Consider the following 13,698-nt stretch of genomic DNA (forward strand, 5'->3'; position numbering starts at 1 on the left):
AGGTCATTTTTTGGGCCAATAAATCAGATTGATTCAGAGCTTTCTGATGGAGTTCTGAGATCTGCTTATTAAGGACTTAATGCTAATAACAGAAGACAAGTGGATTAATAAGGGTTTGAATACCTAAGCCCTAAACCAGTGCTTCTCAAACTTTAATGCAAATAAATCACCTGGACATCTATTAAAGCACAGATTTGGATTCAGCAGGGCTGGGGTGGGGCCTGAGGTCCTGCATTTCTAACCAGCTCCCAGGTGATGCTGAAGCTCCTGGGCCATGGTCAGCATTTTAGCAGGAAGGGAGGAAAGCACTTGCTCTCAACTTGCTTGCTTATGAGAATCACCTGGGATGGTTAAAAAAATAATGATGCCAGGGCCCCACCCCCAGAAAGTCTGCTTTAATTGGTCTCAGGTGCGTCCTGGGCATCAGGATTCTAGTGTGTGGCAGAGTTTCAGGACACTGGTCTAACAAGCCTGTTCCCAGTTGCTTGCTGGTTCCCTCCTGATCCCTTTCCTGGGAGAAGCAGCTGCAGTGCAGTGTAACTGGGGACTTGGGGCAGGTACCTGGACTCATCCTGCTTCATTCTCTGTGGCTCGCCTGCCCATCCAGGGACAGAGGCAATGACTCTGCTCCCTCAGGGGGTCAAGAGAAGGATGGAGCACATTCATGTATTCACGGAGAACTCAGTATAGTGTCTGGCACTATGCATTATTACTTCATGATTACTCTCAACTGCTAAAGACTTAAAGTTCGTTAAGTTTTAACAGATGGTTATCCATTGTGGGCCAGGAGTGGGGAAATGCCTTTGTTTCACGAGAACTTGGAAGGAAGAGAAGTGGGTCTGAGTGGATGGAATTTAAGACCTACTCCCACAAACTGGGTAACTGAAAGCAGAATTAGGACACTGAAGATCAACTTCTACTCCCACAAGATCATTCAGGCAACATTTCTGGACTGCCCACTCTGTACAGGACATGGTGCTAAGCCTTGGGGAGAATTGCCTAAATTAGAAAGCAAGGATATTTAGCTTTCTAGAACTTCTGGTTAAAAAAGACAAGCTAGGGAATTCCCTGGTGGTCCAATGGTTAGGACTCCACGCTTTCACTGCTGTGGGCCTGGGTTTGCTCCCCAGTTGGGGAACTAAGGTCCCATAAGTCGTGTGGCACAGCCAGAAAAAAAAAAAAAAAAAAAAAAAGACAAGCTAGGTACGTGGTCCAGTAGCTTCCTGATTGCCTCCAGGACTCATCCATTTACTCAACCAATATTTAAAGGCGCTTGCTGTGATCTATCCACAAGAAGGCATGTTCCTTCCCTGCAAGATGCTTATAGTCTTGGAGAGGATACAGAAAACAGATAGAAAATTATATGACTCCCAAGGTGCTTTGGGAACCCAGAAGAGGAGCCCCTCCCCACCAGCAGACCAGGCTGAAGAAGTTGGTCTGGGAAAGCTCGTGGAGGAGGTGACATGGGCTGATCAATTTCAGGTCCCCATAGCCTTGCATTCAAAGTCCTTTGGGATCTTTTTCCCACTGACTCTCTCAGCTGTTATCTCCTGGCAAGTCAAGCTCACTTCCATGTACCTATCCACGCTCTCCTGTCTGACTTTGCTCAAGATTGCAGGGTACATGGGAGCAAGGAACGCATTTTTCTTCCTCAGCACAGTGTCCCCAGAGACCAGAGACCCTGGCATTTAACTGTGCTCAGTGCTTAAATGCATAAATGTGCTTTCTGCCGGCTCAAAGCCTGTGCATCTTTGAAGATTCAGGTCAGGCCAGGCGTGGCCTTTGTCTAGCCGTCTCGACAGCAGGTAGTGACTGCCACCTACAGGATGGTCCTATATCCTACCTGAGCTCTTCCAGGCTTGGAAGCCTGGTCAGCAGCCCTCGTCAACCAGCCACGAGGTCTGGAATCATTGGTGCTACCTGCCTCAGACACTGTATACCTTGCACCACAGTTGTTTTTGTACCTGTGTCATCATTTCTACTAGGCAGTAAGCCAGGCACATATCTTTTTCTTTTGTATGGATATGTCAACTAGACCCTCAATCACTGCTTGTTGAAGAGATGAAGTCATAAGACAACACCAAGCACAAATCAAATGAGATGTAATAGTCTCCCCGACCCTTGGGCGTCATTCCATTCAGCCTATATATCACCCCCCTACATGAACCATTCTAAAACACAGCCATTCTCATGCCAAAAGAAACTGTAGCTCCCCATTGGCTATTGCACGAAATCCACATGCCTCATCCTGAATCAAGCTTGCCGCAGCCCCTTTGCTACATGTGGCCTCAATCCGACTTTCCCAACCTCCTGACACTTCAACCCCTCACCCCAGCTGTACTTTCTTCAGGACCCATTTGTCCCTCTTTTCTGTGTTAATATCGAAATTTCCTCATCCTGGCACTTTTTTTTTTCCCTTCGCCTATTCCCATCTTGCCACCTAGTTTAGTTATTGGCCTGGCTGAAACTCAGAGCTAAGATTTTTAGGATGAAAAAAGCCATCATTCAAATGTTGTGAGCAGATTTTGTCTGGCAAGAGAAGAGTCTTCACAAGTCCTTCAGGGAAAGACTGTTTTCCCCTTGTTTTGGGAAACCACATGGTTGGACACATGAAAATAAGAATCCACCCAAGGTTCTGGGGGAAGAACCGTGAGGGAACCATGAGGCTGAAGGTAGATGTTTTCAGTCTGAGAAGCTGAGCGGTCTGTTTGGTACATCATGTAGATGTGATGTCTATAGCTGAGTAGCAGTTGGGTAAGGAGGTGGAGAATGTTTCCTGGGTTGCAACAAATTTAACTGATGCTATATGTGAACTTTGGTTTGTTCCTGCAGGATGTGAGATTTCTTTATTGAGAGTTGTGCTTGCTAATAATAACAACAAACAGTTGCTACACACTTACCATGTGCCAGAACAGAGAGAAACCCTTGCAAGGATTAACTCCTATCATAACAACTTTAGGATTTTTCAGACGAGGAAAAGAAGGCTCAGAAAAGTTAAAGATCATGCCTTACAGTTAGAGGTAGAACCAAGATGTGAACACCAGGAGTCTGACTCCACAGCCTATGCTCCTAACCTCTACTCTCAAGAGTCTTTGATTTTTAAAAATCTCATCCTTTAGCAGCCGCATAGTACGCAGGGAAATCAGGTTGGTGATTTGTATCCACCTAGAGGGGTGGGATAGGAAGGGTGGGAGGGAGATGCAAGAGGGAAGGGATATGGGGATATATGTATATGTATAGCTGATTCACTTTGTTCTACAGCAGAAACTAACACAACATTGTAAAGCAATTATGCTCCAATAAAGATGTTAAAAAAATCTCATCCTTTAAAAATTTCTTTTTAAAAAGATAATTAGTATAGTATTTAGTATATGCTTATTACTTGGAAATGCAAACTCAAAAATGTTTTACTGGAAGGGATACCCAATCACATTTTGCCACTTTTTCATATGTCATCTTGCATTGTTCTGCTTATTGTTTCATGTTCACAGGTATTTCTTCCAAGGAATCTGAAGTATCCTTGAAAGTAGGGATTGTGTCTTAAACTTCCACTTTATCTCCCACAGCAGGCCCAAATGTATCCTCCCTAAATACTCATTGAGTTGAATTAAACTGGTACTGCAATAACCTTCTCCCTCTGGAGCAAAGCAAAGCAAGTGAAAATATTATAGAAATATATAGAAATAAAAAATATATAGAAATACAGTAGATTTCTAGAGCTTCTGGGGAAGGCTGAAGCTGCTTCCAAGCTCTGCAAATAGAACATAGGAATTTAAAAATAATCCTTCTGTACAAACATGAAAAATGTTATTGCAGACTCCCAGAGGTGTATAATGGATTTGAACTTTAAAACAGCAAGATGAAGTAGCGCTTAATTTAGGGAACTCAAATTGCAAACTGCAGCGATCAGCCCACTCACAGGTGGTTATAGTCCATGCTTTGGTTCCCTCTGTCGGTAGAAAGGAAGAGGTGTTGTTTTCTGTTTTTGTTTTTTTTTTCCTGCAGGAATTCTTGGTTCAGGTTGTTTGATGGCTGCTGTTCACGGCATGCACTGCCTGAGAAAATTCAGCTCTTAGATTTAGGAAAAGGGAAGAGAAAACCTACCGGATCTTTCTCCTTAGATGGTAACTAAATACACATTTTTATTCCCTTTACATTCTACCATTGCTGCCTCTAAAGCCAGACTCATTACAAACCACTTATTAATTGTCAGAGAACACACACAGAGTTTGTTCTGCCATGGCTTTCCCAGGCTTCTAATTGTAAGGCGTAAAAAGTACACCTTGATTGCTCACAGAGTTGGTCACACAAGCCTGGTTTTCCCACACTGTCTGCTAACCCCATATCTTGGTAATGTTTTCCATGACATTAGACAAGGCGTTTTGATCTCAACTAGTGAAAGGAAACAAATATCTAAAAATTCTTTGTCTGACTTATTAAGTGGAATTAAGGACACATGCATCTTTCCTTAGCATGTGATTTCTTTCTCAATTCCCCCTTCCCAGAACTTTTATATATGAGTCTGAATTGTTACTTAATCATATCAATGACTCATCATTTGAGATTTGGCTCCAATGCCCTCAGGAGAATTCCTTTGTATGGTATTCCAAGGAAGCATTAAGCATCACTCGGCCCCTGTTCAGCCATGTGCAATTCCAAGGACCAGTGAAGACTCTGAGATGCCACTAGTGCCTGGCACATTTCAGAGTTCAAAAAAGATTTGTTTAAACAAATACAATTTGAAGTCATTTTCTATTTTAAGGGTTAATTTTGTATGTGTCAGAATTCCTCCTTCCTGCATGTGAGGATATTTGTTTTATTTCACTAATCTTAAAGGGGGCATAACAATGTTTTGCATAAAATGCTTACTGTCAAGGAACTTTATGTATTATGGTAGAATGAAAGAGACATGCCTGGCATCAATCAGAGCTCTGCCACTGTTTGGAGAGGCAATGAACGTGGGCCCTTAGCATCCTTGCACATTCTTGCTGAGTGTGCTAAGAATGTAAGATCCTGCTCATTTGGGCCATTCTTCAGGGCTGTGTTTGCAGTGAGCAACCTTGAGGGATGAGGGAATGTCTCTCTGCGGGACAAAGAGCAGGCTTGCTTACTGCTAACTATAAACTGGTAGGTCCCCCAAGCTCAGCATTCGTCTTCTATAATGCCACCCATTTTGTGTGCAAGCATCCATCTGGACCCACCTGCTTCGTTCCTGTGCGAAATGGGGTTCAGAGAACCGACACGATCATGTTGACACTCTGGCTAATGCTTTTGCTGTGATAGTCTTTCATCTATGACCCAGAAGTCTTGTGTGTTCTGTCAACATCCATGAAACTGTGATGAGCTGACACGTTAGCCTGCCTGCATGTAGGGTAAAATAGCAGATTCCTCAAAGTTCTTGACACGCACCAGGGAGGTGTCCCTACACAAGTTATTCAAACCTCTTTTAGCTGCAGTTTCCCTTCCTTATAAAGAGGACGATAGTATCTGGCTCATAGCATTGTTGTGGGGTGAAGTTAAATAAGAATGTACAGATCCCAACTCCACCAGGCCCTTCCTGGGAGCTCCCTTCCCTCTTTAGAACACGGACAGAGACTGCTTTGCTTTGATGCCTGAAGTATCTGGGTAGCGTGGAATGGAGTGGACCACAGGGCACAGCAGCAGCTCCGCAATTTCTACGTAGGCGGGGCTCAGAAAACCGCAAGCCGATTGGAGCGGGGACCAAGGGTTTTGTATGCAGAGGCGTTTGCAAGGCAGCCACGCGATTTTTACTTAGATCGTCTCTTTCAAATGGCTTCGGGGTCTTACTGATGCGAATTACAGGGGCACTGAAAAATACCCCCTCAGACCGACCCCCTGATTCGTGGCGACCGCGCCCTTTCGAGCAGCGGGAAGCTCGTCCGGACTCCGGCTGCGCCGCCTCCTTCGGCTGCCGGCTGCCCGCTGCCTCCGGAAAACCACGCGGCCACGCTCGGGCGCGCGCCCCCTCACCGCACACGCCCGCTCACGCATGCTCCCCGCGCTCCCACGCGCGCAGGCCCTTCACCGGTGCCGCCCACGCAGCCTCGTGCTCCTGGCGCGGGGATAGCTGCTGTGAGCTATCGGAGGATGCTGCGGCGCGGGGCGCGTCGCCCCCCTCAGTCCACCAGAGCCCGGATACCTCAGAAATTCGGCTCTGGGTCTGTGGGGAGCGAAATGCAACCCAAACACCGTTTTACCGAACCCCGCGCAAATAAGCACGCACAGGCACTCACACAGACGTCGCCGCGACCCGCACTTGCCGCGGCGGATTCCTGGCCGCGAGCCAGGGACCCGGGAGGGGCCGCTGCCCACGCCTCAAAGTCCGAGGAGTCGCTGCTCGGGATCGGCCGCTAAAAGGTGCGACGTAAGTGCCCGGCGTTACCGGCCCGGCTTAAAGGCGCAACGGCGAGCCTGGGGCCTGCATCGCCGGGGCGGGGCCAGGCCGGGCGGAACGGGCCGCGGGAGAGCGGGTAGGCGGGGGCGATCGGGCAGGAAGGGAGCTGGGGAGGAAGAGCGCGGGCGTGATTTGTCCTGCGCGGCCAGGTACGGCGGTGCCCAGGGCGGGCCGGAGACCGGGCTGCGGCTGTCCTCAGACGCACCAGCCGGCACCCGGCGGACTCGCGTCCGCCCTTCGCTTGCAAGACTCGCCGGTTTCGTTAAGAGGCGGTCTGCGGGTGAGGACGGGCGCTTGCGGCCGGTGTCTGTCAGTGCCCTGGCCTCTGCGATACAGACCGACGGGTAAGGGAGTGGTGGGAAGGGCGCGGGGCCGTCGCCTCTGGCTTAACAGAGCAGATGCGCAGAGAGTCCAACAGGTGGCTCCGTGGCGCAATGGATAGCGCATTGGACTTCTAGAGGCTGAAGACATTCAAAGGTTCCGGGTTCGAGTCCCGGCGGAGTCGCAGTTTTTTTACCCCAGTACGTAATAATTTATTTTCTACACCTGTCCTTTCTCTCATTTTCCTAAAGGGTTGAACTGGCCTCGCATCCTCTGCCCACTGCCTTCGGTTTCTGCAGCTCTTTCACCTCTAGCCGCTCGCACCAGTAGTCTCTCCTTACCCTTGCTTCCCTGGCTCAGTCCTGGGCCCTGCCGACCCCGGAGCCGGATCCGGGAACTGGGAAGAGCGGCCTGGGCGGCGGCGAAGAGAAGCCTCGCGGTTTCGGCCTGAGCAGAGCGCGGGGGAAGCCCGGGCCTAGGGTGTTCCGGGAGACCTGCCCCCAGACCCCGGTGGTACGCCCCCTCGCCAGGAGCGCGAGCGTGGCTGCTAGGGAAGGGTGAGCAAAGGACGAGGAGACGCGCCCATACAGTGAGCTGCCCTTCCAGCCCAGAAGGCTTCCGAATTGTCCTGTACTTGAATCCCCAGTGGGATCCTGTCAGAAATGCAGATTCCTGGGCGTCACTCTCATTCAGTCGATCAAGGTGGGGCCCAGGAATCTGACTTTCGAATAAGAACGCCCTCTCCCCTCCCCCACGATTCCGGTGCAAAAAGACCCGAGGTCCACTCTGCTTGTCAGCTGCTCTAGGCAGGGATGACTATCTTGTACTTCTTCTCCTGACAGTTCATAGCTTTGCACGAGGTTAGGCTTCCGCCTCGCTAAAGGCGAAGAAATGAATGAAATTTGAAAAACTCATTGTAACAAACAATTCATGCAAAAAATACAAAATCCAAAATTGTCAAAAAAGGTACAGGGGAAAGTAAACATCCTTGTTCTTCCTATATGCCAGCCTTTCAATTCTCTCTATAAGCCTTCAGTGAAAATGGTTTCTTGGAAGTATTTTCAGATTTATTTTATGCACATGTCAGCATTTCTATATCTATTCTTTTTATGTTTGTTGATGTTACTGATATAGGTGATACAGCATTACGATTGGTAGTATATTATGCTTGCTAGTTCACTTATTAATACAATAGAGCTGCCTTGTTCCATTGCACATAAGTATCATAATGATTTAATAGTCCCCAAGAGTTGGTCTTTTAAGTGTCCAGTATTTTCCTGTTACAAACAATGTTTCAGTGAACATCCTTATTCTTACATTATTGTACACAAGTGCAAACGTATCTGTAGGATAGATTCCTAGGAAGTTGAATTGCTGTGTTCAAGGTTTATTTGTGCATTCTTTGATAGATACTGCCAGATTGCTCTCATAGAGATTGTATCCATTTTACTCTCACTAACGGTAAAAGTGGCATTTCAAATTAGTGTAGAAGACGAAGAGTGTTCATTATCAGTAGTTCTGGCACAAAACTCCCACTTCACTCCTTTTACAAAAGTATATTCCGGATGAAGAAAATACAGGTATAAAAATAAAACCAGGAAAAGCAGTAAAATAAAACGTGATGAAGTTATTTAATAATCTGAGTGCAATATAACGCCAAGCATAGAAGAATTTTAAAAATTGATAAATACAAATATATGAATTTCTCTAAGACAAAAAGTAAGATACCATAAACAAAATCAAAAGACAAACTAGGAAAGAATAATTACATTACATATCACAAAAAAGGGCTGGTTTCCTTAAAATGTGAAGAACTCCTACAAACTAGTAAGAGAACGACCAATGATGCAATAGAAAAATGACCAAACTCAAGAACAGATAAATTACAAAAAAGAAATACAAATTATTCTATGTATAAAAAGATGCTCACCTTCACTCATAACAAGATATGGATTGAAACTACAACTAGAAACCATCTTTCAGCTGTTTCATAACATGTAGGGTATGTTGTTGTTAAGATTGACATTTAATTTTCTTCTGTAAATGCAGCATTGTTTAAAATGGCCTCTGGAATTCCCTGGCAATCCAGTGGTTGGGACTCCATGCTTTCACTGCCAAGGGCCTGGGTTTGATCCCTGGTCAGGGTACTAAGATCCCACAAGATCCCTGCACGGTGGGGGAAAAAAAAAAATATTTTTTTAATAGAATGGCCTCAAGCTGGAAATAACCTACATATCCATCAATAATGAACTGTTTGAAGAAAGTATGGTAGAGCCTTGTAATTGAATTGAATACAACACAGACCTTTAAAAAATGAGGAAGATCCATATATATTGCTATGGAAAAATAACCAAGATTATAAAAAAAATTGATGCGTAAATGAGTATACTTAATATTATTCTTTTTGTGTTAAGTAATGCTAATAATAATAGTAGTAATAATGTATATTGGCATGACTGTGTGTGCAGAGAACATTTCTGGAAGGATATATGAACGGTTAACAGTGCTGGGGCAGGAGGGACAGTGGTATGAAGGGTGGGGGTCTTTTTACTGATTGCCTGTTTGTAATGTTAGAGTCGTTTTCATAATAAGTCTATCTTATCCTTGTAATAAATTAATTTTTAAAAGATAGAGCAAAAAAATTCCTAAGCTAATGAGGAAGGAATAAAAAGCATTTGGTGCCTGTTCTTAAGTTCACTTTCCAGTAGTCAGCCCTGATACTGCTTATCCATTAAAGATTTTCTGAATTTGATTTAACAAACATTTATTAACTCATTATGTTCTGCTCTGTGCTGGATCTCAGCCATAAATACACCCTTTAGGAGCTCCTCCTACTAAGCATAGAGAAATATGTAAACAAGATATCTCTTTACAAGGTGATTCCAGCAGGGACCATGTCCTGAAAGTCTTGTACACCATGTTAAGGAGTGTGGACTTTGCCCTAAAGGCAATAGGGAACCATTGCCTAGCTTTTTTCTTTTTAATTTTTCTTATTGAAGTATAGTTGAGTTACCATGTGTCAGGTGTCTGGCAAAGTGATTCAGTTATACATATACATATACATTCTTTTTCAGATTCTTTTCCAATATAGGTTATTACAAGATACTGAGTATAGTTCCTTGTGCTATACAGCAGGTCCTTGTTGTTTATCTAATTTCATACGTAGTAGTCACTGTCGATTAATTCCAAATTTCCCTCCCCCGCTTTCCCCTTTGGTAACCATAAGTTTGTTTTCTTTAGTTGTGAGTCTATTTCTGTTTTGTACATAAGTTCATTTGTATCATTTTTTAAGATTCCACATATAAGTGCTATCATATGATATTTGTCTTTCTCTGACTTACTTCAATTAGTATGATAATCTCTAGGTCCATCCATGTTGCTTCAAATGGCATTAATTTTTTATGGCTGAGTAATAGTCCATTATATATATATGGAATGTATAATATTAATACAATATATAATATTCCCTGGTGGTCCAGTGGATAAGACTCCATGCTCCCAATGCAGGGGGCCTGGGTTCGATCCCTGGTCAGGGAACTAGATCCTGCATGCATGCTGCAACTAAGAAGTCTGCATGCCACAACTAAGAAGTCCACATGCCACAACTAAAAAGCCCGCATGGCACAACTAAAAGATCCCGCATGCCACAATGAAGATCCCGCGTGCCACAGCTAAGCAACCAAAATAAATTTAAAAATAAATATTAAAAAAAAATTCTATACACACACACACACACACACACACACCCCACATCTTCTTTACCCATTCTTCTGTTGGTGGACATTTAGATTGTGTCCGTGTCTTGGCTATTGTAAATAATGCTGCTATGAACATTGGGGTGTATGTATCTTTTTGAGTTAGAGTTTTCTCCAAATATATGCCCAGGAATGGGATTGCTGGATCATATGGTAACTCTATTTTTAGTTTTTTAAAGAACCTCCATACTGTTCTCCATAGTGGCTGCACCAATTTACATTCCCTCTAACAGTGTAGGAGGGTTCCTTTTTCTCCACACCCTCTCCAGCATTTATTATTTGTAGACTTTTTAATGATGGCCATAATGACTGGTGTGAGGTGATACCTCATTGTAGTTTTGATTTGCATTTCACTAATAATTAGTGATGTTGAGCATCTTTTCATGTGACTGTTGGCCCTCTGTATGTCCTCTTTGGAGAAATGTCTGTTTAGGTCTTCTGCCCATTTTTTTTATTGGGTTGCTTTTTAGATATTAAGCTGTATGAGCTGTTTGTATATTCTGGAAATTAATCCCTTGTTGGTAGCATCGTTTGCAAATATCTTCTCCCAGTCCGTAAGTTTTCTTTTTGTTTTGGCTGTGGTTTCCTTTGCTGTGCAAAAGCTTTTAAGTTTAATTTTGACCCATTTGTTTATTTTTGTTTTAATTTCCATTACTCTAGGAAACAGATCCAAAAAAATATTGCTGCGACTTATGTCAAAGAGTGTCCTGCCTATGTTTTCCTCTAGGAGTTTTATAGTATCTAGTCTTATATTTAGGTCTTTCATCCATTTTGAGTTTATTTTTTATATGGTGTTAGAGAATACTATAATTTCATTCTTATCCATGTAGCTGTCCCCCTTTTCCCAGCACCATTTATTGAAGAGACTGTCTTTTCTTCATTGATTATTCTTGACTGCTTTGTCATAGATTAATTTTGACCATAAGTGTGTGGGTTTATTTCTGGGCTTTCCATCCTGTTCTGTTGATCTAGGTGTTTGTTTCTGTGCCAGTATCATACTTTTTTGATGACTGTAGCTTTGTAGTATAGTCTGAAGTCAGGGAGCATGATTCCTCCAGCTCTGTTCTTTCTCGGGATTATTTTGGCTATTATTATTTTTTGGGTCTTTTGTGTTTCCTACAAAGTAAAACATTTTTTGTTCCAGATCTGTGAAAAATACCATTGGTAATTTGGGATTGTGTTGAGTCTGTAGATTGCCTTGGGTAGTATGGTCATTTTAACAGTATTGATTCTTCCAATCCAAGAACATGGTATATCTTTCCAGTTGTTTGTGTGGTCTTCAGTTTCTTTCATCAGTGTCATAGTTTTCGGAGTGCAGGTCTTTTGACTTCTTAGATAGGTTTATTCCTAGGTATCTTATTCTTTTATTTTTTATTTTTTTATTTTTATGGTTGTGTCAGGTCTTAGTTGTGGCACGCAGGATCTTTGTCGAGGCATGCAGGATCTTTTGTTGCAGCATGTGGGCTCTTCATTGCAGTGTGTGGGCTTCTCTCTAGTTATGGTGTGCGTGTTTTCTCTTCTCTAGTTGTGGCATATGGGCTCCAGAGTGCACGGGCTCCGTAGTTTTTGGCACACGGGCTCTCTAGTTGAGGCACACGAGCTCAGTAGTTGTGGCACGTGGGCATAGTTGCCCCACAGCATGTGGGATCTTAGTTCCCTGACCATGGATTGAACCCACGTCCCCTGTATTGGAAGGCAGATTCTTTACCACTGAACCACCAGTGAAGTCCCTCTTATTCTTTTTGATGTGATGGTAAATGGGATTGTTTTCTTAATTCCTCATTCTGATACTTCGTTGTTAGTGTGTAGAAATGCAGCAGGTTTCTGTATATTAATTGTGTATCCTTCAACTTTACTGAATTCATTGATGAGCTCTAGTCATTTTCTGGTGGCACCTTTAGGATTTTTTCTTTTTTTTTTTTTAGGATTTTCTATATGTATAGTATCATATCATCTGCAAACAGTGACAATTTTACTTCTTCCTTTTCAACTTGGATTCCTTTTACTTCCTTTTTTTCCCCCTCTGATCGCTTGTCTAGGACTTCCAAAACTATGTTGAATAAAAGTGGTGAGAGTGGACATCCTTGTCTTGTTACTGATCTTAGAGGGAATGCTTTCAGCTTTTTATCATTGAGTATGATGTTAGCTGTGGGTTTGGATGTGTGTTCTGTATCAGCCCTCTGTCCACATTGTGGATACCAGGCTGGAAGAGCACAAGATGGGAGGCTCTACAACCGGTTCAGGGCAGTTAAGGTCATCTAGGTAAGAAAATTATGAGGGCTGGAACTAGGGAGGTGTTTGAGGATTGGGATAAGTATATAAATTGGAGAGAGATTAAAGGAGGCCAAACTGATGGGACTTGATGATTTAAGGGATATATAGAGGAGAGAAAGGGAACAGTCAGAAAAGACTCCCATTTCTAATTAGGGCAGATGAGTGGATGCTGAAACAGTCACAAAGGAGACAGAAGGAGAGAGAAGTGGGTTTTGGGGAAAACTAAGTTCATATTTCTATGTGTTGAGCCTGAGGTCTCTGTGGAACATCCTGGAGAAGATGTACAGTTGGCGGTTGATATTCAATGCCGAGGACATGGCAAGCTCTCAATAAATATTTATTGAAAGAAAGAACTAAAGGGAAATAAGTATGTAGGGAGAGAGGGAAGGAAAAGAAGAGAAGGTCTGCAGCTGAGGAGACTGATCTAGGCTTCAGATTTAATTTTATTCACCTACAGATGGCACTTAAAGCTCTGGACACAGGTGAGATCGTGCAAGGAGAGTACAGATCTAGTAAGGAGAGATGAAGGTTGAAGACAGAAACCCAGAGCACAGACAGTTGAAGGATAGGCAAAGAATGAGTTCTTCAAAGAGAACAAAAAAAGCGTATCCAGAGAGGTAGGAAGAAAACCAGGAGAAGAAAGCATTATCTCCAAGAACTGATGGAGCAAGTTTCCTCTTGAGGAGAACGGAGTCAAGAGGAAAAGGAAGACATCTCACATTTTTGTAAACACCTGCTTTATGCCAGCAACTTCATTTAACCCTTGCCATTTAATTATCCCTACAATCCTAAGAAGTATGAATTATCCCTATTTTATGGATGAGAAAGCTAGGGTGCGAAGATGTTATGGGGGTAAGGTGAAAGGATTAGCCTCGGCATGATGGAAAAGTGCCTGCTCTTGTGAGGCAAGTAGGAAGAGGGCAGAGGAAAAAG

General features: G+C 43.6%; 1 non-coding gene across 1 annotated transcript; it reads left to right on the plus strand.

Moving 5' to 3' along the window:
• Positions 1–6,835: 6,835 nt before the first annotated feature.
• TRNAR-UCU (transfer RNA arginine (anticodon UCU)) lies at positions 6,836–6,920 on the plus strand. The gene is given in 2 exon segments: positions 6,836–6,872; positions 6,885–6,920. It is a non-coding gene; the product is annotated as a tRNA-Arg (tRNA).
• Positions 6,921–13,698: the final 6,778 nt, after the last annotated feature.

This window comes from Kogia breviceps, chromosome 1 (assembly GCF_026419965.1).
Source record: "Kogia breviceps isolate mKogBre1 chromosome 1, mKogBre1 haplotype 1, whole genome shotgun sequence".
In the NCBI taxonomy this organism is placed as follows: domain Eukaryota; kingdom Metazoa; phylum Chordata; class Mammalia; order Artiodactyla; family Physeteridae; genus Kogia; species Kogia breviceps.